Source organism: Moschus berezovskii, chromosome 9 (genome assembly GCF_049115385.1).
Source record: "Moschus berezovskii isolate FMDL1 chromosome 9, NW_MosBer_1.0, whole genome shotgun sequence".
Taxonomy (NCBI): Eukaryota; Metazoa; Chordata; class Mammalia; order Artiodactyla; family Moschidae; genus Moschus; species Moschus berezovskii.
In genome coordinates this window covers 35,138,039-35,165,154 of record NC_142468.1, presented here as the reverse complement: position 1 = coordinate 35,165,154, position 27,116 = coordinate 35,138,039, and the positions used below count along the sequence as shown (strand labels likewise).

General features: G+C 42.3%; 1 protein-coding gene and 1 long non-coding RNA gene across 2 annotated transcripts in view; one reads left to right on the top strand and one right to left on the bottom strand.

The window, feature by feature from the left end:
- PELI2 (pellino E3 ubiquitin protein ligase family member 2) overlaps positions 1 to 27,116 on the top strand; it is a 205,064-nt gene that overhangs the window by 116,943 nt on the left and 61,005 nt on the right. The gene's annotated exons all lie outside the window — the stretch shown is intronic.
- The window catches only part of LOC148776432 (uncharacterized), a 51,901-nt gene continuing 42,186 nt past the window's right edge, over positions 17,402 to 27,116 (bottom strand). The window contains exons 3-5 of the long non-coding RNA XR_016038184.1: positions 17,991 to 18,061; positions 17,825 to 17,897; positions 17,402 to 17,528 (exon numbers count right to left, since the gene is read on the bottom strand). This is a non-coding gene — a long non-coding RNA (uncharacterized LOC148776432). The remainder of the gene's footprint in view (positions 17,529 to 17,824; positions 17,898 to 17,990; positions 18,062 to 27,116) is intronic.

Here is a 27,116-nt window from a genome sequence, read left to right as displayed (position 1 = left end):
GAGGTGACCAGGGAGGGTCACATGAAGAGGTGGATTCCTGGCCCCAACCCTGAGGTGTTGGCAGCAGATGCGGAAGGTTTGCCTGGTAACTGTTGAAGCAAAAATCAGAAATAAGCACACTTTTCTTCAGTGTCCCAGCCTCCACCTACCCACGATGCTCAGGAGTAATCATTCCATTTTATAAAACAAACTATAGAAGCCTCCTGTTTGCCTAACCTGAGATCTAAAAGAGTCTTTAGCTGCCAGGATAGCAGGGTCTTATACCTTCAGTGACACTGAAATACAAACCCAGGGGTGCCGGAGACGCTGGCATTGAGAAGTCTCCCGCCTTTTTCTTTTCTGTAGATGAGCAAAGGAAAATGTTGTGCAAGGACACCTTCAGCTGTTGAAACATCAGTGATGAGTGATTCTGTACAGATGAGTTTTATAAGTAGTTGGTGGTGTAAGATTCCCATTTTATTTTAATCTTCTTTGGGGTTATTATGTTCTCCCTCAACACATTGTTCATATCTGTTGTTCTTACTTCTGTTTTATGAAAGAGGGGTGACCGTGCCCAGAGAATAGAATTGTGGCAAGCTCACCGTACACATCCCAATGGTGCACAACCATGGTGCACGTCCCAGTGGTTCCGCCAGAGGAGGAACACTGTGAGGCTGAGCTCTGCCTCACCCCTCCCGCAGGGAGGATGCAGAGCGCGTGGCGGCTGACTGCAGTAACAGTCAATTGTGTTGGGGTGTATCCCCTCTAGGCACAATGGCCATAGGCTACTGTCCTTTTTTAGTTTAGGACTGCTTTTGAATTTTTCTGCCTCCTTTCCTTAAGTTTTTTAAAAAATAAAAGTTAACTGAGCTCCTGCTGTGTTACGCTAGGAGCTTTTATCTGTCAACTCATTTAATTTTCATGTAAAGATATCCCCCTTCATTGGTTTTCATATGTATGGCTTAAAATTAAATACATTTTGGAGTTGTGATACATTTTTCCAGTTCCACCAGTCATTTTGCCTGATAAAGATCGGAGACAGAAAAGATTGAGATCTCTTAATTCCTCTCAGGTAGATCTCTCTCATGTCATTATTGAAAGTATTGGAAATGCTAGGTAACGCCAGCATTGAATGGCACTTTACAAGGTAAGAGTAACGACATCTCATATATTTAGTAGGTGGTTACCAAGTGCCAGGCACTGTTCAAAACTCATTTATTTCAATTAAAATAGCTCTAATGACCTAAAGATGAACTCTGTCCACAGGAAAAGATGTGCTAATGTCATCAGATCAGATCAGTCGCTCAGTCGTGTCCGACTCTCCACGACCCCATGAATCACAGCACGCCAGGCCTCCCTGTCCATCACCAACTCCCGGAGTACACTCAAACTCATGTCCACAGAGTCGGTGATGCCATCCAGCCATCTCATTCTCCGTCGTCCCCTTCTCCTCCCGCCCCCAACCTTTCCCAGCATCAGAGTCTTTTCCAGTGAGTCAACTCGTCACATGAGGTGGCCAAAGTATTGCAGTTTCAGCTTTAGCATCAGTCCCTCCAATGAACATCCAGGACTGATCTCCTTTAGAATGGACTGGTTGGATCTCCTTGCAGTATAAGGGACTCTCAAGAGTCTTCTCCAACACCACAGTTCAAAAGCATCGATTCTTCGGCGATCAGCCTTCTTCACAGTCCAACTCTCACATCCATACATGACCACGGGAAAAACCATTGCCTTGACTAGACGGACCTTGGTTGGTAAAGTAATGTCTCTGCTTTTTAATATATTATCAAGGTTAGTCATAACTTTCCTTCCAAGGAGCAAGCGTCTTTTAATTTCATGGCTGCAATCAGCATCTGCAGTGATTTTGGAGCCCAAAAAAATAAAGTCTGACACTGTTTCCACTGTTTTTCCATCTATTTCCCATGAAGTGATGGGACCAGATGCCATGATCTTTGTTTTCTGAATGTTGAGCTTCAAGCCAACCTTTTCACTCTGCTCTTTCACTTTCATCAAGAGGCTTTTGAGTTCCTCTTCACTTTCTGCCATAAGGGTGGTGTCATCTGCATGTCTGAGGTTATTGATATTTCTCCCAGCAATCTTGATACTACGCTTTAAAATGAAAAATATATTTATCAAAGAGAACGCAGAAAAGATTTTGTTTTGAGGGAAGACCAGTCTTTTCAGTTCATAATGCTGACATAAACGGGCAGGGAACAGAGCTAGCCTTAGTCCTGTAGAGGAGAAAGTGGGGTGCTCTCTGGGCAGATGCTGCCCCTGGGCTGCCAGGCGTGGTTACAGGATGGTGCTTTGGTGCAAAGTAGGAAAAGGCCTCCTTTTCTCTGGCAGACACAGTCCATCACCAGGGTGTGTAGCCAGAGAACCAAGTGCAGGCTGGCTTTCGACCCCTTGTCATCCCCAGGGCAGCTCTGGGGGATGGGGGTGTGTATAGAGGTGGGTGGGGATGGCACGCAGGGAGGAGGCTGCAAAGATGTCCATGGAGAAGGGCAGGGAGTGAATCTAGGACACAGTGGGCAAAATGATACATTGTTGCTGGTTCCAGGTCCAAGGACTTTCAGAGTGGGAGCGGGGAAGAATGGCTGCGCCCACCTCTGCTCAGGGCATGTAAGGCAGTTTTGTCCCTGAAGTGACCCTTGATGCCATGACCTCATTCATCTCCAGAGGCTATGGGCAGAACCCACCAGGGGGTCTCTGCAAACCCCAGGAAAGTTAGGCCGCTCTTAACCACCTCTTGGACCATCCCCATGGAAAAGAAATGCAAAAAAGCAAAATGGCTGTCTGAGGAGGCCTTACAAATAGCTATGAAAAGAAGAGAAGCGAAAAGCAAAGGAGAAAAGGAAAGATATAAGCATCTGAATGCAGAGTTCTAAAGAATAGCAAGGAGAGAAAAGAAAGCCTTCCTCAGCAATCAGTGCAAAGAAATAGAGGAAAACAACAGAATAGGAAAAATAAGAGATCTTTTCAAGAAAATCAGAGATATCAAGGGAACATTTCATGCAAAAATGGGCTTGATAAAGGACAGAAATGGTATGGACCTAACAGAAGCAGAAGATATTAAGAAGAGGTGGCAAGAATACACAGAAGAACTGTACAAAAAAGATCTTCACGACGAAGATAATCACGATGGCGTGATCACTCACCTGGAACCAGACATCTTGGAATGTGAAGTCAAGTGGGCCTTAGAGAGCATCACTACGAACAAAGCTAGTGGAGGTGATGGAATTCCAGTTGAGCTATTTCAAATCCTGAAAGATGATGCTGTGAAAGTGCTGCACTCAATATGCCAGCAAATTGGGAAAACTCAGCAGTGGCCACAGGACTGGAAAAGGTCAGTCTTCATTCCAATCCCAAAGAAAGGCAATGCCAAAGAATGCTCAAACTACCACACAATTGCACTCATCTCACACACTAGTAAAGTCATGCTCAAAATTCTCCAAGCCAGGCTTCAGCAATATGTGAACCGTGAACTCCCAGAGGTTCAAGCAGGTTTTAGAAAAGGCAGAGGCTGCTGCTGCTGCTAAGTCACTTCAGTTGTGTCTGACTCTGTGTGACCCCATAGACGGAAGCCCACCAGGCTCCCCTGTCCCTGGGATTCTCCAGGCAAGAACACTGGAGTGGGTTGCCATTTCCTTCTCTAATGTGTGAAAGTGGAAAGTGAAAAGTGAAAGTGAAGTCGCTCAGTCGTGTCCGACCCTTAGCGACCCCACGGACTGCAGCCTACCAGGCTCCTCCATCCATGGGATTTTCTAGGCAAGAGTACTGGAAAGGCAGAGGCACCAGAGATCAAATTGCCAACATCCGCTGGATCATGGAGAAAGCAAGAGAGTTCCAGAAAAACATCTATTTCTGCTTCATTGACTATGCCAAAGCCTTTGACTGTGTGGAGCACAATAAACTGTGGAACATTCTGAAAGAGATGGGAATCCCAGACCACCTGACCTGCCTCTTGAGAAACCTATATGCAGGTCAGGAAGCAACAGTCAGAACTGGACATGGAACAACAGACTGGTTCCAAATTGGAAAAGGAGTGCGTCAAGGCTGTATATTGTCACCTTGCTTATTTAACTTATATGCAGAGTACATCATGAGGAACGTTGGGCTGGAAGAAGCACAAGCTGGAATCAAGATTGCTGGGAGAAATATCAATAACCTCAGCTATGCAGATGACACTACCCTTATGGCAGAAAGTGAAGAGGAACTCAAAAGCCTCTTGATGAAAGTGAAAGAGGAGAGCGAAAAGGTTGGCTTGAAGCTCAACATTCAGAAAACAAAGATCATGGCATCTGGTCCCATCACTTCATGGGAAATAGATGGAAAAACAGTGGAAACAGTGTCAGACTTTATTTTTTTGGGCTCCAAAATCACTGCAGATGCTGATTGCAGCCATGAAATTAAAAGACGCTTACTCCTTGGAAGGAAAGTTATGACCAACCTAGATAGCATATTAAAAAGCAGAGACATTACTTTGCCAACCAAGGTCCGTCTAGTCAAGGCTATGGTTTTTCCCGTGGTCATGTATGGATGCGAGAGTTGGACTGTGAAGAAAGCTGATCGCCAAAGAATTGATGCTTTTGAACAGTGGTGTTGTAGAAGACTCTTGAGAGTCCCTTGGACTGCAAGGAGATCCAACCAGTCCATTCTAAAGGAGATCAATCCTGGGTGTTCATTGGAAGGACTGATGCTAAAGCTGAAACTCCAATACTTTGGCCACCTCATGTGACGAGTTGACTCACTGGAAAAGACTCTGATGCTGGGAGGGATTGTGGGTGGGAGGAGAAGGGGACGACAGAGAATGAGATGGCTGGATGGCATCACCGACTTTATGGAGGTGAGTTGGTGATGGACAGGGAGGCCTGGCCTGCTGTGATTCATGGGGTCGCAAAGAGTCGGACACGACTGAGCAACTGAACTGAACTGAACTGAACCACCTCCTGCCTCCAGAACAGTTTTTCTTTCTTTAGCTTAACTTCCTTCCCTGGTCATTCCTCTTAACTGCAGCATTTAAACACAGTGTTTAGTCCGAGGGAGCTGAGCTAATTCTTTAGGTGGCAGAGCTTATTCCTAAACTCCCAAGGCTTTCAGGGAGCACGGAAATAAGAGGCATTGGAGGGCTAGGATGAAATGGGGTGGCTCTTTGACAGTCTCCCCCTTGGTCATAGGTGGGGTTCTCTTGACCAAACTGATTCCCTGCTACTGAATTTTCCTCAGCCCAGAGGTCGTGAGAGCTTCCTTGGTCTTTGAAGAACAGCCGGGTCTATCCCTGCAAGACCCCCACATGTTATTCTCTTCCCCCTGTGGATTGCAGATGTTCGGAGAAAGGCCACAGTTGTGGGTTGGATTCCGTCCTAATAATAGGAAAGCAAAATACGGAAGCAAATATGGGTTGGATGTGGAGAAAGGAAAATCTAGTTGTAAAAGAGCCAACGTGTAAAAGGATACACATCTTGATTATTTCTTTTCATACTAGAAAATATTCGATCGTTTATTCTTAGCTTCATTGAGAGCCAGATGTAGATTTTAATACCACATGTAGTAACTTTCTAAAATTGTAGAAGGGTGCCAGAAATCACAGTGGGTTTTTTCTTTTTTCATTTTTCACATTCAGAAATAAACTCAAATTTCACACAAATCAGTGCTGTTTGCTGCAGTTCTAGAAGATTAATTTGTGTGTGTATCATATAATACCTGTTTTCCTCCTCCCAACCCCTGTTTTGGCAAATGGAGATGTATAAGGATGCTGAGATCAACATACTTTACAATATATTTCTGAGGGAAAATAAATGACTTCGTGGTCTGGAAAGTAAAGGGGCAGTGCAAATTGGTCTTATGTGGAAATATGGATGAACATGGCTTTTAAAAGGAGAGAAGAAGTCTGAGGAATTTCTGGTTTAGAATGCATGCCAGGTTCAGAAGTATCTGAAATAATGCCTGGATGGTTTGGATATCCATTTGAATGGGCTGGTTTCACACAGAGGGCTCCATGTTCGATTGGAAGAATAGTACTTGGCTTTGGTAAAGTGATTTAATATTGCTCTCAGACATGGAGACATGTGAGTTAGACTCAGGGAAAAACACACCTTTGCTTGGGCACCCATTAATCTATCCCAAATCTCATATCCCTGCAAGGGGTGACCGTGGCTGGTGTGCTCTGCAGTATTTGTTAAGTTCGGGTTTCCTTACTAGGCAAGTCTACTGCTATCTTGCCCTCTAGTGGCTTTTTAAAAGCTCCTTAATAGTTCACTCTGAAACTTAGCTGGTAAAATTGTGGCTCTTGAGAAAAGGGTCATCTGTTCAAAGTTCATTAAGGACAGAATTCCTAAAACAGAATATGATATGTTTTCTATCTTTCCTCTTAGAAATTGAGCTCATGGATGAGTTCCACTCACTCTAGTTTGTCAGAATTTTGTTTTCGTTATTAATCTGTGAATACAAGTCAAAACCTTTGTGGTATATTTTATGTGTAACAGAGAAGGTTTTGCTACCTTTGAGGAGGGTTTCTCATCTTTTGTTTTAAGAAGGTAAACTTTTCTTCTTTGGACTTGGGAGACTTGGAAAACATCAACATGTAAAGCTATAGTTGGATCAAAATGTAAAGACCTGGTTCCGTGTCTTTTCCTCTGTCTGCTCCTCTGGGTCCCCTCATGTTCGGTACATAGCCCTGTCCCAGAGGAGCCATGCTGCCCATCTGCTGGTTGTTTCTCCCTTGGTGCTCTGCATAGTTTGGAGGTCTCAGGGTGTGAGATGGCTGTGTGTCTTCGGTGTATGTGTCTGCAGAGCCTACCATAATGCAGGGTGCTTTGTACGCAGAAAGCGGGTAAAAACATGAACCCACATGTGTGTGATCAGTCCTTGGTAAAGACGACCGAAGAGAACAGAGTCTGACCTGGGAAATGGGGAAAGGATAAAGCCCATCCAAGGGTTCCGAGCAGCTCTATGAAATTGGGCTCTGAAGAGCCAGGCTGAGTTGGGCATTGGGCCAGTGATAGGAGAACAGGTTTGAAGCAAGGCAGAGGGGCTGGCTTCTCCAGAAATCCGGGTATCTGAGAATTCCAACTGAGCACTGAGAGAAAAAGGAAGGTAAAAGAAGTAGAAGTGACAGTGACCCCAAGGCTCTTAAGAGATAGAGGAGCAACTGGAGATTAGAAAGAACCCCCACAGGAGGCCTCTGTGTGCTGAGCCCTTCCTGGAATTCTGTGGGTGATGGGGGAGGGTGCCACCATTGGCCTGGACTGGACGTGCTTTCAGGTGGAGGCCTGTGCTGGTGTGTAAGGCATCGTGTCCTGGGCTGTGCTCCTGCGGACATGCAGGGGAGCTGCAGTGAAGGAAGACAGGGGCCATGGGCCCGGCCTGCAGGAGAGCCTCTGCAGGAGAGCCCTAGTCTGCTGTGGGTCTTCTCCATTCTATTTTTCTTGTCCTAGAGGAGCAGAAGCTAGCAGAGGATAGTGAAGGGGAAACCTGGCCAGAGAAGCCTTCTGATTTGGGGCAGCCCCCAAAACTGCTTCCCCACAACTGCCCTTCCATGGTTGCTCACTTCCCCAGGGTGAGAAGTGGGTGACTCCTTACTCTGCTGATCCCCATTCCGGTGTTTGGGATCCATGTGTCATGTGGAAATGCAGCCCGGGATTGCTGCTCTCCGTCTATGTGATGGGTCCCATCTGTCCCCGAGACTCTTTGGATTCCTGTTTTCAGGGGTAAAGAGATGCCCTGTTAATTCCTCATTGTGCTTTTTTTCCTAAGCCACTTGGATGGATTTCGGGCCTTTCCTGGTGGCTCGGATGGTTAAGAATCTGCCTGCAGTGCTGGAGAAGCAAGTTTGATCCCTGGGTCGGGAAGATCCCCTGGAGAAGGGAATGGCAGCCCACTCCAGTATTCTTTCCTGGAGAATCCCATGGACGGAGAAGCCTGGAGGACTACAGTCCATGGGGTCGCAAAGAGGCAGACATAACTGAAGTGGCTAACACTGGATAGATTTCAGACCAAATTTCTAAATAAATACACAGAGAATTAAATATCCCTACAATTCTGTTGATTTCACATGCTTGTACCCAAATTACTTGAATTCCTGGCTTACTCCCCCTTTCAGACATAGATGTATTGACACTTGGGTTAAGGTGACAGTTATTTGTGAGCTATTAAAACTTCCTGAATGGACCTTTTTATTCATTTTATTGGAGAAAAAAATGACGCTTTGGGGCTTCTATGTTACAATGGAATGGTGTTCTGTTTCGTTTGCTTAGGCATAAGTTGTAAAATTCTAGGGTACATTGAATACTAGTTCACTAGTATTTAGTGAACTTTATATCTTTAACCAGCACTTAAATGACCATGTTTCATGAAAATCAACTTTTGCAGAACAGACACTTTAGGAGGGATTATTTAACACTACAGAACGACTTTTCGCTATTCGTTATTATGAAATAACTTGCCACAGTGTTCTTCTAAGTAGAAGGCCCCAAGGACTCTAAAATGAATTTTCCGTACAAAAACTTAAATGTCTGTGGAAATTTTCAGGACTGTGACTATTATATAAAATGAAAATGTACCACTTGTCATTAGTTATATTTTTTAATTTGTCTTGCAGAGATTTCAGAGATGTACCAATCTGGAATTTTTCTTATACCTTTCTTCTTCTATATTAAAATTATTACCAAATTCTTCTCCTTCTACTTCCTCAGCAGTTTAGCCCAGAAGCCACTGGGTGGGACCAGGCAAGGTAGCTGTTTGTGTGGGAAAGAAGTGGGTATGGACCATGGTGATACAGCTGGGGTGAAGAGGGTGTCATCTTAGGGGGCCGCCCAGCACTGCTGTCAGAACCTGGGGAAGGCAGCCACGTGGGGGGAGGGGGGCACGGCTGCAACCTAGTTTGGGGTAACGAGGGCAGCCTGCTGTGGGGTGTTGGATCCTGATGGGTGAGATGGGACCTGGGTGGTGTGGCGCATGGCAGTATTAACCTGTTTGATGCCCAAATAGAATGAGGAGTGTTCCCCACCAGGATCAGTGTCAGCAGTGAGATGAAATACATGCAAGAAGTTGGACCAAATACATTAAGTACATCAAGGAAAGTGGAAGCCAGATTTCTTACTTCTGAGAAGGGAATTGCAATTATGGGAAGGGAGAAAACTAGAATAAATGCTGTGGTGCCAGGTTGAAATTGGAGGTATCAGTATGAATTCATGGATTTCTATAAACTTGGACATACAGAAACACAGAGGAAGTGTCTCTCAGTGCGGTCCCCAGACCCAGCCCGAGAGAAGCAGCACTCCAGTGGTAATGAGCACACCTAGGATCCAGAAGTAGTTAATAAGACCACAACGTTAAGAAAAAATATTAACCATGACAAATATAGTGTCAGAACATCTCTCTCCATATTCAGATACTTTTCACCGAAATCTTTAAAAACTCAACGTTTTTCTTAGAGGGAGACAGAAATCTTGTGATCGCTCAGTGTATGCGGTCCGCTCTCCTCGGCAGTGCTGTGGTAACTTTGATAGGACCTTACTGCTTTAGGATTTGTTACACAGTCATCTCCTGTTCTAAGGGGACTTTTCCCAAAATAAACCATAGCGTGGATGTTTGCTTTTGTTTCCCAGCTGCGGATCAGTTCCTGTGTTCACTGAATTAAATACTAGAGAGTTCTTGAATGTTTGTTCTGAACTCTCTCTCCTTTCTTGTACAGAATCCTCTGTACAGCAGCAGTACAGCATTGATGATGATCTTGGCCTTTGTGGTGACCCAAAACAGGTCAAGATTCCAGGGATGGTTGCTGTGTTGTGGTTGGGACTTTTTAGATGCCAGAAGAAACATCCTAGGGCTTCCCAGGTGGCTCAGTGAGTAAAGAATCTGCTGCAATGTAGGAGACACGGGAGATGTGGATTTGATCCCCGGGTCAGGAAGATGCCCTGGAGAAGGAGAGGGCAACCCACTCCAGTATTCTTGCCTGGAGAATCCCATGGACAAAGGAGCCTGGCGGGCTACAGTCCACAGCGTCTCAAAGAGTCGGACACGACTGAAGCGACTGAGCTCGCAGGAACCATCCTAGAGCTAGGTCAGGTGGGGTTGACTGGGGATAGGGAGCTATGAAGTCACCGCTGAGAGTTCTTGGGGGAGTTTGGGGCAGCTGGGCCTCTCTTGTTCTTGCTTATTGTCTTCGTGAGTCTACTCTGGTCTCCCTTCTCCCTCCATCTCTCTGCTATGTAGGTTCTCCACTCTTGTGCCTTCAGCCTGGAGGTGATCCCTGTTGTCTTCTGAAACCCCGGTTCACCTTGCCAGCTCTCATCTTCTCTCTGTGCTGAGGGGTGGCATGTCTGTGTGTCACTTCGGTGCCTTTTCAGAGCCAGGCCTAGAGCCCCTGGGCAACCTGTGAACTGACTGCCCCAGACCCAGACTGCCGGCCCCGCCACGGTCACTTGCGTACAGGGCCTGGCCATGTCAGAATCACGCAGCCTGAGCCTCACCACTCAGGATGCAGTGGGATAAGCAGGGCCTGTTCATGGAGAGTCATGGCAGATCTAAATCTTGCCGTTTTATGAAAGGTTGGAGGATGAATGTTTTCATTTCTAATGCATGAGCATCTCCCCTGCAGAAGAGAGCTATCTGCACAGTTTTCTAGTTGGCTCATCCCATCCTGCTTTTAAACCATGGAGGAGACGCTGAAGGGAGAGGCATTTATGCATACTTTCAGGTGCAAAGGCATATCCTGATGCTGGGGTTAGGTCTCTGTGTGCGCGTTCACGTGTGCGTGTGTATGTGTGCTGCTTTTAATTCACTTGGATTAGTTTTATGACTACAGGAATCAAATTCTGGAAGTAGTTTAATTTTTGGAATTTGCTTTAGCATTTGTCTTGATGCTAGTGGGACTCTACTCCCTCATGCCTCTTTGTCTGCATTTTCCTAGATATTTGGTGGGATATTGGAAGAGGTTGCATTAGGAGCTTCTAGCTGCATAATCTTGTTTTAACTCGACTGAACATTTGACAGGTTCAAAGCTCTAGTTTAACATGTGTTCCCAGATGTATTGCATCAGTCTAATAAACCTACTTCTATTCATCCCTCTGACTCATCACCATCCACTTTTGAGGGTTAGTAGTGTTTGGACCGGAGAAGGCAATGGCAAGCCACTCCAGTACTATTGCCTAGAAAATCCCATGGATGGAGGAGCCTGGTAGGCTGCAGTCCATGGGGTCGCTACGAGTCAGACACGACTGAGCGACTTCAGTTTCACTTTTCACTTTCACACATTGGAGAAGGAAATGGCAACCTACTCCAGTGTTCTTGCCTGGAGAATCCCAGGGACAGGGGAGCCTGGTGGGCTGCCGTCTATGGGGTCACACAGAGTCGGACACGACTGCAGTGACTTAGCAGCAGCAGTGTTTGGACTGTGGCAAACCTTCCCAGAGAAGGAACCATAAGAGGCACCGCCAGGGTCCTGAACTTCTAGCAGCACCAGGTATCTTTTTACGGGGTCATTGAAACCAGTGGAACGAGAATGCTGCTGTCCTTGGATGACTTTGCCTGACATACGTTCTATAGATGCACGTTAGCGTTAGGAAAGAACATTGGGTAACGGAGAGTCCACTTTAAACTTGGATTCACCTCTCTGTTTTGTAGTGATATTTCCCAATGGTTTGGTTTAGTTCCACATTCCGTTAGCTGAAGACTGACTTGGAACCCATACCAGTAAGACCATCTCCCACTTTTTCCTCGATTGCCTTTGACAGTGAAAGTGGCAAATGAGTTTGGGGTGAGGATGAGAATTTCCAAGTGGCAACAGCTGCTGCAGAATTCAGGTCTCCCTCTAACATGTTTTGTATTTGTTGTAATTTTTTCTCAACTCTTTTGTGAGTTTGATAGAATATGTTTGTAAGTTTGACCACTTCTACCTATGCTCGCATGTTTCAAAATAAGCCTACTTGTTGATTTAAAATACATGTTCAGGACTTCACTGGTGGTCCAGAGACTGATACCTTGCCTTCTAATGCAGGGGGTGTGGGTTCGATCCTTGGTCAGGGAGCTAACAGCCTACATGCCTTGTGGCCGAAAAAAACCAAACCATAAAACAGAAACAATACTGTAACAAATTCAATAAAGACTTTAAAACTGGTCCACTTAAAAAAGGTAAAACATGTGTATACAGGCATGTATAGATAAGAACTTACACAGCCTTGTTCTGTCTACAACTCTTTGTACAGAAATAAGCTAGTCTTGTGTGCTGTGATTCATGGGGTCACAAAGAGTCGGTCACGACTAAGTGACTGAACTGAACTGAATGATTACCAGGAAGAGACTCTGATGCTCAGGTTTGGATTATGCTGTATTAACTTTTACAGCAGTTCTAATAGTGAGATGCTTTTGAAGAATGATTGAGACTCAGCCTATGCAGAATCCTGGCCGGCTTAGAGTATCGTGTGTATGGTACATGTTTATACACGTCTTCTGCCTCGATTCTGTTTTTGACAAATGTAGTAGCTAAAGCTTTTGTAATTCTGAATCTCTGTTGTCTTTGCTGGCTCTTAAATCATGGTGTCTTATGTTTGTGTGTTGTTGGAGTTTTCTTGTTTTTTGAGTCTTCACTGTGAGTTCATAGTACTTAGATTCTATCTGTGGGAATTTTCTGCCATCAGAGTTGAGGGTGGATTTCCCAAGAGAGGAATTGCCTTTGCTTCTCCCAGATGAATGGAGTCCTCTCCAGCCCTCAGAATCCCTGGAAACTCAGCTCTCAGCTTGAGGTGTTTTGGAGCTCAAGTTATTTCTGCCACGAATTTGTATAAAGTCTGATTTGTGGTTCTGAGTTCTTGGAGGTACAGGAATCTCCTCTCTTCACTTAGCACCGAGATTTGAGGCAGGCAATTGTCTTTGTAGTTCTGAAGTATCAGTTTACTTCTAGCGAACTCTGAGGGTGTGGTCCTCTGGTTTGTCCCCAAAGATGTTCCTTTTGGGAGGTTTTTGTTGTGTTTTTGAGACTGTGAAAACACAGCGGAAGTCCACCCAGACCAGCAATTGCACCCGAGATAGAAACCACTTCTAGTCTCTTCCTTGTGTTTGTGTGTGTGCTCAGTCGCTTAGTCATGTCCAAATCTTTGCAGCCCCATGGACTATCTATAGTCCGCCAGGCTCCTCTGCCCATGGAATTTTCCAGGCAAGAATACTGGAGTGGAGTGTCATTTCCTATTCCAGGAGATCTTTCTGACTCAGGGATTGAACCGGCGACTCTTGAGTCTCCTGCTTTCACTTAATCTTTGACTTCCAATGTGCCTTACTAACCAATCAGGTCATATCTAGCTATCTATTTTTTAATGCTTTCCCCAGTATTTTTAGGTTTCAGTGTGAAAATCACTCAGCAATGACTTGGACAAACCGCTGGAAATTGATAAAGTTCTCAGTTATTTCTTAATACTGCTTTGAACCTTTCTCAATTTCACCAGTGTATTTGCCACTGCAGGACCTGACATCCGTTTTATAGAATCTTGTCAGACAGGCATCCAGACTCCACTTTAACATTTATTGCTCACCGCTTGTTTAGAATCCCATTCTGTTCAGACAAGTTTGATGTTTAGATCCTTTTTTCTTCCATGAAACTAAATTCTAGCTCTCTTTAATTCTCCCGTTGCTTAATATTCTGCTCCTTGAAGCAAGACAAGGTAAATCTCCCTTTTTCATGTGGCATGATCTGAGATCTCCATCCCCAAACATCAGGATTGTTGATATCTCTACTTGGAATCTAGTTTGTCAGCTCCCCAGGCATTGCGTATTCAGAACTGTATCAGATATTCTCAGGATGGCCTGATCATGTCATAGTGTGTGGACTCCCTCGCCACTCTCTGTGGCTTTCTCAAGTAGCTCTGTCACCAGGTTCATTCCGATTCACTGAGCTAATGATCAGTTCTTCCCTCCCCACTCTCTCTTCCTCCTGCTCCTCACCCTGATCTTTTTCATGCAAACTGTTTTCAGCCGGATCTTATTTATCCTGAAAGATTGGATAATGTACCCTTTAAAAAAGTAATTCTTTTCAGAATGGGCATATTAAATAAGCCCTGATATTATTTTATCTTAAGAATAATTTCCTTGAAAATAATCTAGGAAACAAAAATTCCTCAGTTTTTGGTTTAAAACCCTATCACATTGACTTGATATGTTGCCAGTCAATTCTGTCTGTAGAAGTTGTTCACTTATAATTAATAACTAAATCTATTGAATTAATAATATGCCTCTTGCAGTTAGAGTGACTCTTAAAGATATTTTACAGAGGAGTTTCATTTACTATCTTTAAAGGAAGAGATTAAAGTTCTTAATATTTCATTTTATCCAACATTTGATGTCAATTACTATTTTATAGTGACTGCATTAATTAGTTAGATTTCCTGCTGATTTCAGTCTTCTAATACATAATATAACAAAAAATCTATTAGTTATAATTTAGGTTCTCGTCATAAATATTTTTAGAACACTGTTCCAGCAGGGGTGGCAGCCGTTAAAAATGTTCCCGTTTTTAACCCATCTCTACACTAATTTTGCTCTTCTCAAAATAAAACTTTGATCCATCTTTTTCCTGTTGTGATTTCCTGACTTTTGACCGTGAGGCTTGTTAGTTTTGTGTAGATTGACTGTGGTTAAATGTCTGACAAGATACGTTCTAAATTTCAGACAATCAATTTGGTGTCTAATTAATCAGTTATTAAGATGATTCATGAAACTAATTATATAGGAACATGAAGCATGTTCATGAAAGCCAACCAGTGGCAGTTCAGTGCCTGTGAACATGTTTGACAAAGATGTTAACCAGGAGGATTTGTGGGTTAAAGTTATTTTAAGGAAATAACTTTGCTGTGAAAGGATTTGTTCAGTGAACTAGGAAGAGAAAATCCTTGCCTAGAGATGAGAGATTAGAAAAGTAACTATTTAGGAAGGTAGCTGAAAGCTTCCTTCCAAGTGATTAAAGCAACTCAAGCAATAAATTAAGCGTACTTCATTGTTAATGGTGAAAAATGTTTTTTCGTTGATTTTGGTTGGAAGCATGAATTAACTCTAAATCCTATCACCGATTTTTTGAAGAGGACTTTTTATGCTATCATTTGTTAGTGACCTGGGGATTTTATCTTAAAGTAGAAAATCCTCTTAATAAAAGGGCTAAAATAATGAAAACTTGGAAACATTATTAAACCACAAATGATAGTTACTGCTCACCTTGGTCTGTATAGTTTCAGAATTGCAAAATAGTTGCCTTAATCAGTTTTAGATAATCTAGAAAAGAAGCAATATTCATATGTTCTTTCTTTGGAATTGAGAATAGGGAAATAGTCTTCAAGAAGAGAGTATCTTAGAATATCTGCCATTTTAGAATTCTTGATCACCTTACAGGAAAAAGCATGACTTACGTCTCACTCCTACTTGGCAGGTGAGAACTGATTTTTTAAAGAGCAAACAGGAATGTAGCAATGCCCTCTTTGGTTAATCATTCTCTAGACTTTTAAACCTGCCTTTGTTGTACTAATAGCGTATTTGTAGAGTCCTTTCCTGTTTCTCTTCTCTCTTGATTTCCACAAGAGCTCTGAGAGGCAGAATAAGCATTACATTTACCCTGTGTGTAGGCTTCCCTGGTGGCTCAGAGGTTAAAGCATCTGCCTCCAATGCGGGAGACCCAGGTTCAATCCCTGGGTTGGGAAGATCCCTGCAGAAGGAAATGGCAGCCCACTCCAGTACTGTTGCCTGGAGAATCCCACAGATGGAGGGGTCTGGTAGGCTACAGTCCACGGGTCGCACAGAGTCAAACACGACTGAGCACCTTCACTTTCACTTTACCCTGTGTGTACATACATACACACGTGCACACGTGACTGTATTGCAGCTCCTTTTAACAAAGAAACCAAGATTCAGCCAAGTGAAAGACTTGCATAGTTCTGCATAGTTTGTAGACTGGAGCCCAGGTCTTCTGAGTTCAGTGCTCTGTAGATGCTGCCACCGTGCCCCTGCTGCCCGCGCCCCCCCCCCCCCAACTCTGTATATACCTATGGAGAGAAACTACTCTGGTTAGCACCTGTGATTTGGGAAGCCCTGTAGAAGAGCAGATGGAGCACAGAGCTCAGGGTGAGTCACGCTGGGCCCCCGAGGAAATGGGTGACATTGAGCAAGTCCCCAACTCTACGTTTCTTTATCTGTCATCAACTCTTGGTCCCATTTCTTAATAGAAATGACAAGGAGGATGGATCATGTGAAATAGACAATGCAAGAACTAATCCACCAGGAGCAGAACGAGGTGGGGTTTAGAGATGAAGACCTGGATTCAGACTTTAGTCCCAGGGCTGGGGAACTGGCAGTGGCAGCAAGTCTCCTGACCCCTCTGAATGACCAATTTCTCATCCTTACCTTTGGGCCAGATTGTGAAGGCTTTATATAAGCTATGATAATGATTTGGAAAATTATTTCAAGGGCAGTGAGATGCCACAAAAGTAGTTTAAGCAGGGATGTGACGTGATCAAATTTGCATTTTTGGAATGTCATTCTAGGTGCTGTGCAGAGGGCAAGACTCGAATTGGGGAGGTCTGTTAGAGTAATCCAGTGGTGAAATAATGGAGAGAAGTGGATGGGTCTCAGAGATGTAAAGGAGGTGAAATTGACCAGCTCAGTAACTGTCCAGATATGTTAGGGTAAGGGGGAGATTGGAGACAAGGATGGTGCTGAAGGTGTGGACAAAGTTGTTGTTGGTATTGGCAAGAAGAGTTTCATTGGCATTATGGGAGTGGATGCCACATTTTAGAGAACTGATGAGTGAGGGGTTAATGAAGTCTTAGAGAGAATGCAAGAAGGTTACTCTTTATGGTTGGCCTTCAAGATGTTAGTCTAGAGTGATAAGCAGATGGAGATGAGGGTCAAGATAAAGTTTTTAAGATGGGCAAGTCCTAAGTGTGTGTTTGAATGCGAACTTAAGAAGGCAGTCAAGGAGAAAGGGAGAAGCTACAGATTGTGGCATGCTGGACAGATTTTCATGATTGGCCTTTGTGATTGGGAACTCTGCCCTCTTTGGGCTTCCTATGGATGATCTATCTGAACATGTGTAGTAGCATCATTTATACTATGCATCTGTCCCATGAAATTCTTCTCTAGATTATAACATATCCTACTTGCTAGGTGGTTTTGTAGTTCTTTTCTCTATTTTAAGCTGTCTTTATTTTTTGGTCATGCCATGCAGCTTGTGGGATCTTAGTTCCCCAACCAGGGATCAAACCTGAGCCCCTGACAGTGAAAGTGTGGAGTCCTAACCACTGGACTGCGAGAAGACTACTGAAGTCCCTGTAGTTATTTTTCTTAAAACCATATATTTGTAGTTTAAATTTTTTTTTAAGTAATGTAAAACATGTGCTTATTCTGTACCAGCAGGAAAAATCTCTTTATTACAGGACGGAGCAGGGCACAAGGACAGGGCGGTAGGAAGTCTTCCATCCCATAGCACAGTGAGTCATTTCTGGGCACAAGATTTGGGCTGTGGTGTGTGTACAGTCGGGGTATCTCAGAGTGTCTGGTGAAGCTGAGTAGCCAACCTTTTTTTAGGGAGGAAATAGTGATATTTGGAGTTTAAGGGTTGCTGGAGAAGGATTGCTTGTAGAGAGTCTGGAGGCCTCTTCGGAGAAGAGGGACTAAGTCCATCCTTTGCCCCCTGACACTCAAAGTCACAGAAGTAGGTCAGGATGTGATGCTGACCATGGCCCGTCATCAGGGTCCACTTGGGTAGTAATCATGGCCCCTAATCATTATGGGGAGGAATGTATCCGGCTAGAGAAAAGGCCCCTGGTCTCTTTTGGAAGTGTTTGCTAAGAGCAGGAAAATGGTACCTTACTGAAAATTGGGGATCAAGTGAATGCCCACATGCTGAATAGTAAGATCTTCTGTTGCCTTCCTTCTCTTGGCTCCTAAAACAGTGGAAGTGAGAACAGTAACATCAGCCAGGAAATCTGAGGATTCTTCTCTGAGGAAATCCACCAGACCTAGAGAAAAAGACCTACCAGCTTCCAAGTTTCAGAATTCTGTCCCCTTCAGCAAAACAGATGAGACTCTTGATTACTCAGAGCTGGGCCTATAAGAAGAAAAGAACTAATAACTATTTAGTAACCAGAGGCTAAATCAGCTTTCAGTGATAGGAAGATCAAGGTAGAACAGTGAAGAGGAAAAGAAAAAAACACTTGGGAATTAGTCAACTCATGAGTCCAACCCCTAACTAATGTGAGTTCCAGAAAACAGTAGTGGGGAGAAAACTACAAAGAAACGATTCAGGAAAATGCATATGCCTCCCGATTAAACGGGCCCAGCAGGCACAGACAAACCTTGTTCTTTCGTTCCACTTAGATTTGTTGAGCAACTGCTCTATGACAGAAATATGGAAGAAAAGAAATAACTCATTGTAAATATATATGAAGTCTATAAATATTTATACTCATATACTTATAGACCCAGCTGTGGATATTAGGTAGATAGTTGTAACCATGACAACAGTGAATAGTTAATAAAAAAAATTATATTAGCAAGATGAATGAGGGAAATCTGGCTGAGAAAGTTAAAGGCTCATCTTGCAAAATAGGAAATCAAAACTAACATGTAACTGAAAACCGAGAGAGAGTACCTCGGTAGGTCATGTCACACTGAACCAACTTGCCAAGAAAGTCTGGAATTTCCACCCTGGTGTGACTTGAGACAGGATGGAAAGCAATCTTTCAACCCTTTGCTGATGACTTCTATGACTGGATTTTGTCTCTGGGGTAGGTTGGGAGGCTTTATCGCTGTGAGATTCCTCAAGGAGCTATGCAAGCTTCTTAGGGCAGGCTTGTTTAACATACCCTTTCTAAGGAATACTCTTGGGTTACAAGGACTGCATCAGTGCATTCATTTTATTCTGACAAGCCCTGATCTCTGCGAGTTTCTTTTTTCCTATTTGAGAAGGAACATAGTCTGGGAAAAATACAGGCTCTGGAGTTGGACTGCCTGGTCCCACATCCTGGTTCTTTGTGACCCTGGGCAAGTGAAGTCACACCTAAGTTTCCCTGTCTATAAAACAGTGATAATAATACTGCCTCCTTCCTAAAGTGATTGTGAAGAGTAAATCAGTTAATATATTAAATAGGTAAAATCTTTCAACTAGTGTATGGCATATAGCATACAGTTGTATGTTATTTTAGATATTAATAGTTTTTTATTTAGTTAAACTTTTTTATTTTCTGCTATTAAACTGTTGTCTTCTTTATTCAGTTCACAAAAATAGATCAGTAGTTTAGAAGCAATTCATTGAAAAATGAAAGGAGTGACAGAAATAGGAATGAAATACCACAGCTCAGAATAACATCATAAACATCAATAGCAACCAGAAACCCAGTGTAATTATAGAATGTGAGTCTTGATGGCCAGAGACCAGTGAATCTGCCAGGTTGATAGTTTTAGTCAAGTGACAGAAAAAGAAAAATTGTGAACAGAAAGGAGCACAGTGATTGTCTGAAAATTGAATTTTACTTGGCAGGTCATTTATTTGTCCACAGTCTCCAGTGCTTTCTCTGTTATGAAACTTTGTCAAATAGTGACATGAAACCCTCAACACTTTTGAGTCATTTTCAGGCAAAGTACAGTGGCCTTTCCTAGTAAGCCAGTTGTGTCTTCCCAGATCAAGTATAAAATAATGTTTTCCAGGGTGAAATTGATGAATGTTGTCGCTAAGGGCCCAGAATAGAATACCTCAGAGGCGTGGTTCAGAATTCCATTCGTCATAGCCAAGGCAGATTTGCTGAGAAGTCTGCAACAGCAACCTCAAAGCCGATGGCACATATACTCGAGAAAGAGGGACAAGCTTTTGGCGAAATCACTATATCAATTGCTGCTGTTGCCTGTCACATAACGTCAGTGGTACGGGAAAGTCATCTTGTGTGTGGGGGCGAATATTTTACTTTATAGTTTGTTGAAATCACTGATATGCAGGGTACAAGTCAGTCCTTAGCATATATCTGATAACACATATCAGGGAGAAGGGTTCAGGACTTTTCAGACAGTTTTTTAGATGCTTATTTTGTGAGCTCTGATGTCAGTCAGGAGGTCCCTTAAAACATTCCTAATGGCAGAGCTCCAGCTGAGTAAGCAGCTGGGGAGATGTGGTTATGTGGATGCTGGTCCTCAAATCCCTTTTCCACCAAAGGAGTGATGAAAGCTTCGTCATTGAATGTGTCTTTCCCACTGGGCTCTACAAAGAAACATTCAGCAATATCTCAGCTTTTTTATGTTGACTTTTGCTAGCTGTTGCTAGCTTATCTTTTATGAGATAAGATATGAAATAAAGTCTTTGTTCATAATCCTGTTGTGAGCAAACACCATTTCTATGACTTCATTTGGATGAGGTGGCGTATCATACAAGTATTTTTTCTTTTCTAATTTAGTCTGTCTCTTCCTGATCAATGACAGAAATAAGATACTGAAGATTTTAGAAACTGGATGATGGCCTTGACAATTTGATCAGCAAGACTCTCTACTAGCATATGTTGATGTTCATCGAAAAAGCAAGGAAATCTTGTTGTTCAGTCACTAAGTCATGTGCGACCCTTTGCGACCATCTTGGACTGCAGCACTCCAATCTTCACTGTCCTCCATTATCTCTCGGAATTTGCTCAGATTCATGTTCTTTGAGTCAGTGATGTTATCTAACTTCTCATCCTCTGCTGTCCCCTTCTCTGCTCAGTCTTTCCAGCTCAGTCTTCCCCAGCATCAAGGTCTTTTCCAGTGAGTTGACTCTTCGCATCAGGTGGCCAAAGTATTAGAGCTTCATCATCAGTTCTTCCAGTGAATATTCAGGGTTGATTTCCTTTAGGGTTGAACGGTTTGATCTCCTTACGGTCCAAGAGACTCTCAATTTGAAAACATCAGTTCTTCAGTGGTCAGCCTACTTTATGGTCCAACTCTCATATCTGTACATGAATGCTGGAAAAACCATAGCTTTGACTATATAGATCTTTTCCTTTCAAAGAGCAAACATCTTTTAATTTCATAGCTGCAGTCACCATCTGCGGTGATTTTAGAGCCCAAGAAAATAAAGCCTGTCACTGTTTCCACTTTTTCCCCTTCTATTTGCCGTGAAGTGATAGGACTGGATGCCATGATTTAGTTTTTTGCATGTTGAGTTTTAAGCCAGCTTTTTTCACTGTCCTCTTTCATGCTCATGAACAGGCTCTTTAGTTCCTCTTCACTTTCTGCCATTAGGGTAGTGTCATCTGCATATTTGAGGTTATTGATATTTCTCCTGGCAATCTTGATTCCAGCTTGTGCTTCCTCCAGCCCAGCATTACTCATGATGTACTCTGCATATAAGTTAAATAAGCAGGGTGACAATATACAGCCTTGACGTACTCCTTTCCCAATTTTGAACCAGTCTGTCATTCCATGTCCAGTTCTTACTGTAGCTTCTTGACCCGCATACAGGTTTCTCAGGAAACATGTAAGAGGTCTCTGGTATTTCCATCTCTTTAAGAATTTTCTACAGTTGTGATCTACACAGTCAAAGGCTTTCGTGTAGTCAATGAAGCAAAAGTAGATGTCTTTCTGGAACTCCCTTGTTTTCTCTATGTTGGGATAGGGATATGTCAACTAATGTTGGCAATTTGGTCTCTGGTTCCTCTGCGTCTTCAAAACCCAGCTTGTACACCTGAAAGTTCTTGTTTCACGTACTACTAAAGCCTAGCTTGAAGTAATTTGAGCATTACCTTGCCTGTATGTGAAATGAGTGCAATTATATGGCAGTTTCAGCCTTCTTTGGCATTGCCCTTCTTTGGGATTAGAATGAAACTGACCTTTTCCAATCCTGTGGCCACTGCTGAGTTTTCCAAATTTGCTGGCATATTGAGTTGCAGCACTTTAACAGCATCATCTTTTAAGATTTTAAATAGCTCAGCTGAAATTTCATCACCTCCACTAGCTTTGTTCATAGTAATGTTAAGGAATTCTTGGGCATATGTAAAAATCTGTGGCAAGTGCATTCAAAAAACGAGTGAAGAATCTAATCGTCACTTCCTCCCTGGTGGAAGCATTTCATCTTCCAGCTCTTAAGGATGACTTAGGTTCTAGCAGATGCCTAGAGAAACTTTGAATGCAAAGTTTCTCCATAGTACCTGTGTTCATCCTTAATACAAATGTCTGTACTGCCTATTAAAACAGTACATTGCATTGTACAGCTGTCTGTACAGCACAGTTATGACTTTTCTAATTTATTTAAACTAAGATATATTAATCAACTTAGATCAAGAATATTTCTCAAGTTAAATACATCACTGAATCAAGATATAAGAATGTGCTTATATGCAATATAAATTGTTAATTTTAAAACATTGCTTTATTGATAGTCAAAAATTATAATGAACATATAAAAATTTTTGAATATAATTCATCATCTGCAGGTGTACTGTGTACTCTCTGTGTGAACTCATAGCTGGCAAAATTTGAAATGTACTGCTTTGGAGCTTGAAGTGTTATTATTCTGGTCTGGTGTTCAATCTGTATTAGTTGACCTGTACAGGTAAGTTTTCTTTCTTTGGGACTATTTCTCCATTTATAGAAATGACAATAGCTAGACAATTTCCCTTGTTATTATCAGTACTTACTGAACTTTTTGAACTTTTATATATTGGTTTTGGTTCTGTCCTTCAAAGTCAAGTAGAAAAAGTCAAATTTTTCTTTGAAGTATGTAGCCCATTAATTATTTAAAGTCAACTACTACTCTTCCACTAAGACATCACTTCTAGGGCTGGTTGCTCCAGTCCTTGGAGTTCTTCTTTCTCTCTGCTTCCCATCACCTACCTTCTGTGTTTTAGCCCTTCTGTGTCTTTGCATTTGAATGTTCTTCAGAACAGTTGTGGTCCACCTGCATTGTTTAGAATAGTTTCTGTGTTATGTAAGAAGCAGTGTATACTGAGGGAGGTCAACTGCATGCCAGGAAATGTGGGCTTGGCACGGTCCTGTTATTTAACCCATAGAACTTTGCAAGTAGTCTTGATTATCAACAGTACACTGATAAGAAACTAAGACCAGAAGTTAAGTAAGTTACTCAAGGTAACTTCCCCAGGAAGTAGCAGAGATGCATCTCCTGTTTCTTTTTATTATTTCATTGCACCATTAACTTACATTACACAACCTCTCTCATACTTACTGCCTCAGCCACATGCCTTCTTGTGAATTAAAGAAGTACTACTTCCTTTCTGAAAACATTTAAGCTATATATAAATGTTTGAATCTTTCCCCACCCCAGGAATTCTGCTGGTAGTGTGAAATGTGATTGCCTTTTGACATTGTTGATCCACACTTAACTTTAGTACCTGAATATGACTATGTACCTGTTTCATTATAAGGATTGAACAAGACAATATATATAAAGGACATACAGAATAGTGTCTGGAATATAGTAAGAGCTCAAGTGTTAGTTGCTCTTATTTAGACAAAGACACAAATACAAGCAAATTCTTATATATGAAAATAAACATATATAACATATGTACAGTCAACTAATGTTTGACAAGAAAGTCAAGAGTACTTAATTGAGAAGAGATAAATGGTTTGGGAAAAATGGATAGTCACATGCAGGAAAAAGAAAAACTAGACTCAATCATAATCCATAAAATTTATCTCAAAATAGATTAAAGACTTATAAGACCTGAAAGCATAAAACTCCTAGGAAAAACCGTAAAACTCCTGGGGGAAAACATAATACCTGAAACCATAAAACTCCTAGGAGAGAACATAAGGGAAAACCTCCTTACCTTGTCTTGGCAACAATTTTTGAAAATCATACCAAAAGCACAAGCAACAAGAGCAAATGCATGGGACTACATCAAACTAAAAAGTTTGTGCAAGGCAAGAGAAACAATCAGCGGAGTGAAGAGGCAATCTACAAAATGGGGGAGAATATTTGCAAACCATGTATCAGAGAAGGGGTTAATCTCCAACATATATAAGGAATTCATACAACTCAAAAGCAGGAAAACTAATACCCAATTAATAGATAGGCAGAGGACCTGAATGGACATTTTTCCAAAGACATACACTTGGCCAATGGGTACATGAAAAGATGCTCAACATCACTAATCATCGGGGAAATGCAAGTCAAAACCACAGTGAGATATCACTTCACACATTTGTGAATGACTGTCATCAAAAAGACAAGAGGTAACAAGTGTGGGCGAGGTTGAAGAGAAAGGACCCCTTGTGTACTGTTGGTGGAAATGTGAACTGGTGCAGCCCCTGTGGAAAACAGTATGGAAGATCCTCAAAAAATTAAAAGTTTAAGTATCATATGACTTAACAATCCTAGCTTCTGGGTATTTATCGAAAGGTAAAGAAATCACTTTTCTGAAGAGAAATCTGCACCCCCATGTTCATTCAGCATAATTTCCAATAACCAAGACATGGAAACAGCCTCGGTGTCCATTGATAGAAGGATGGGTAAAGAAAGTATGGTGTGTGTGTGAATATGCAAGGAAATACTCAACTATAAAAAAAGAAAGATGAACCAACAATCTGTGTATAATATCCTCAACCTGTTTTTTTCATACCCAGATTTATCCAGACATTCTTCCATATCATTATATTTAGGCTTCCTATAGTTTTTTTCTTCTTAGAGCTGCACAGTATACTATATTCAGTTAATATATTTAACTATTCCCTTGTTGATGAATATTTATGTTGTCTTCTTGCTATTACAAGTAACAGTGTAGAGGGCAGTGGTGTACATATCCTTATTCATGAGACTTGATTGTTGGAACCTACACACAGAAATTTACATTTGTCTTTTTTAGAATATTATCTTGTTAGATTTGACCTGTTTTTATAATGTCCTGTTATTGGATAGATGTTGATGCTTTCAGTGGCTTTACTGACTTTCGTTTTGCTTCATTTTCATTATTGTGGTCAACCACCTCTCCATTACATCTTGAAAATTTTGGATTAAAAAAAAAAGATTGAATTCAGCAGAGATTAAGACAGAATTCTGTAGTTGTCACCAGAGGGCTTCTATTAGGTTGAAACTAATCTTCTAAGCATAGTCACTCACCCAGTTATATTTTCTAACTTATTTCTTCACTGTATGCATAAATATGTCATTACAGACCTTATCAGATGCCTTTATGAAATCTTGTTAAGAAAGGAGTCATTTAGTGAGTCGTCTTTGCTACCCAGTCTGGAAGGATGCTACTTTACTCTCTATTTGGGGAACCTTGAAATATAAACAACAGATGTTTGTAATTTGGGAAATGTCTGAAAAACGTCTAAAAATGCCCACAGTTTCATTGCACACACACAGCAAGTATGAATGCTATTTTGACTCACTTAGGCTAGCTGCCACAGAACTGACATCAGTGTTGATGCTCCATTTGGAAGCTTTGCAAGATCAAATTTATTATAATCGGTTAAGATGTATTTTCAGAATATTGGGTTGATTTAGACCATTAAAAGCGGTTGCATGAATGTGAAATAGAGTACAAAAATAATTTTGAGTCTCTTCTATGCTAACTATTAGTATGCAGCAAACATGTCATATGAGCCAACTAAAAATGAGGCTGCATTGAACATAGTAAACAATGAGAACATGAAGTTCTGTGCACATTTTTATTCATCCTTCAGCTCTTTAAGATTTTAGAGGTTAGAACCAAATACAGAACCTCATTTGAACCTTTCAAAAGCTCTGAAGTGACAGAATACAGATCATTCTTCCCATTTTCTTTTGTCGAAGGAAGTGAAGCACAGAGAAATAAAATAACTGCCCAGCAGAAAGAGCAGTTCATTCTGAGCATCAAGAGAGACTTGGAAAGCTTCACACAAGAGATGGCCTTTAACCAGGGCTTATTCTGTTAAGGGGTGATTCGTGCAAGGGGTTTCCAGGCCGAGCAGCCAAGGTGAGGAGGCATCGAAGAAGCAGGAGGGTCTGGAAAACAGAGGGAAGGCCGGTGACTGGCACATATCAGGAGGTTGGTCCGAAAGGGTGATGCAAGGTCAAACCCTGGACCATCCTGAATGCCTGGCTCAGGAATTTGGACCTGCATCCATCACAGTGGAAGATGGCTGCAAGGATGAGAGTACTAGGAACAGAGTATGGAGACCCAAGAGAGCTGTTGCTACCACCTACTATTCTGAGGCTTAGTTGTTTGAAACACAACAGTTGGGTGCCCACAGGAGGGCTGGTCACTGCTAGTGGTCTGTGATCGCAGGACCACTTTGTAAGAGAGTCTTCCTCTAAGCAAATACCTCCTAAGCGTGGCTATTTGCCAATTCAGAAATGAAATGCTCACTTTTCTCTCCCAGCTGTTGCCTTGAGTTCGGTGTCCATGCTTTATGGGATCATTCATGGGAAGGCTTTAAGTACTTTTTATCAGTTCATCCCTCTGGTTGTTCTGTGATGTGGCCATGGGAGGTGGATTACTTGATACTCAAAAGTGTTTCCTGGTTTCAGAAGATTGATATGGGCATCTTTGACATTCCAGAAATTCCTATATGAGAAGTCTAAGCTTAAGAAATCAACATCTACTAGAATCCAAACAACAGGGAGCATTTACTGTGTCCCAGGCCCCTGAGGGTGTGGGAAGAAAGAAAAGTCCACAACCCTGGCAAGTTCACTGTCCCCATTTGTTGATATCATTTACTTAGGTTATTACACATTTGTCTGTGGCAGTGCTTGGTTTTTCTTGTTTGCAAGTCTTGTCTCTATCACTGTGTGTGCCTTCCCCTCCCCCAACATAACTTTTTCCCTCGTTTTGTCTACATCCTGCCAGTGTCAGCATCCCACTCAGAGACCACGTCCTCCCAGCATCCTCATCCAGCTCTTTCCAGCCCACAGTGAGTTTAATTCACCAAATTCTTTTGGAGCAATCTATTAGGTGCATGGTCCTATGTGATTAACACAGGGACAAGAACTGTGTCTAACTTAGTTGTTATAACTTCTGCACTAATTTTGGTGCTAGACATATAATCAGGGCTCCAGGGTTGTCTTGCAAGGAAGTAAGGGGCCCCTGTTCCCTCGAGGAGGCAATATGCAGACACACGCCCAAAACCACACAGGGGCATTTGCGGCCCGCGCGTGTCCTGTGTTCAGTTCTGTGGGAATTCAGAGGATCAAGACTGGAAAA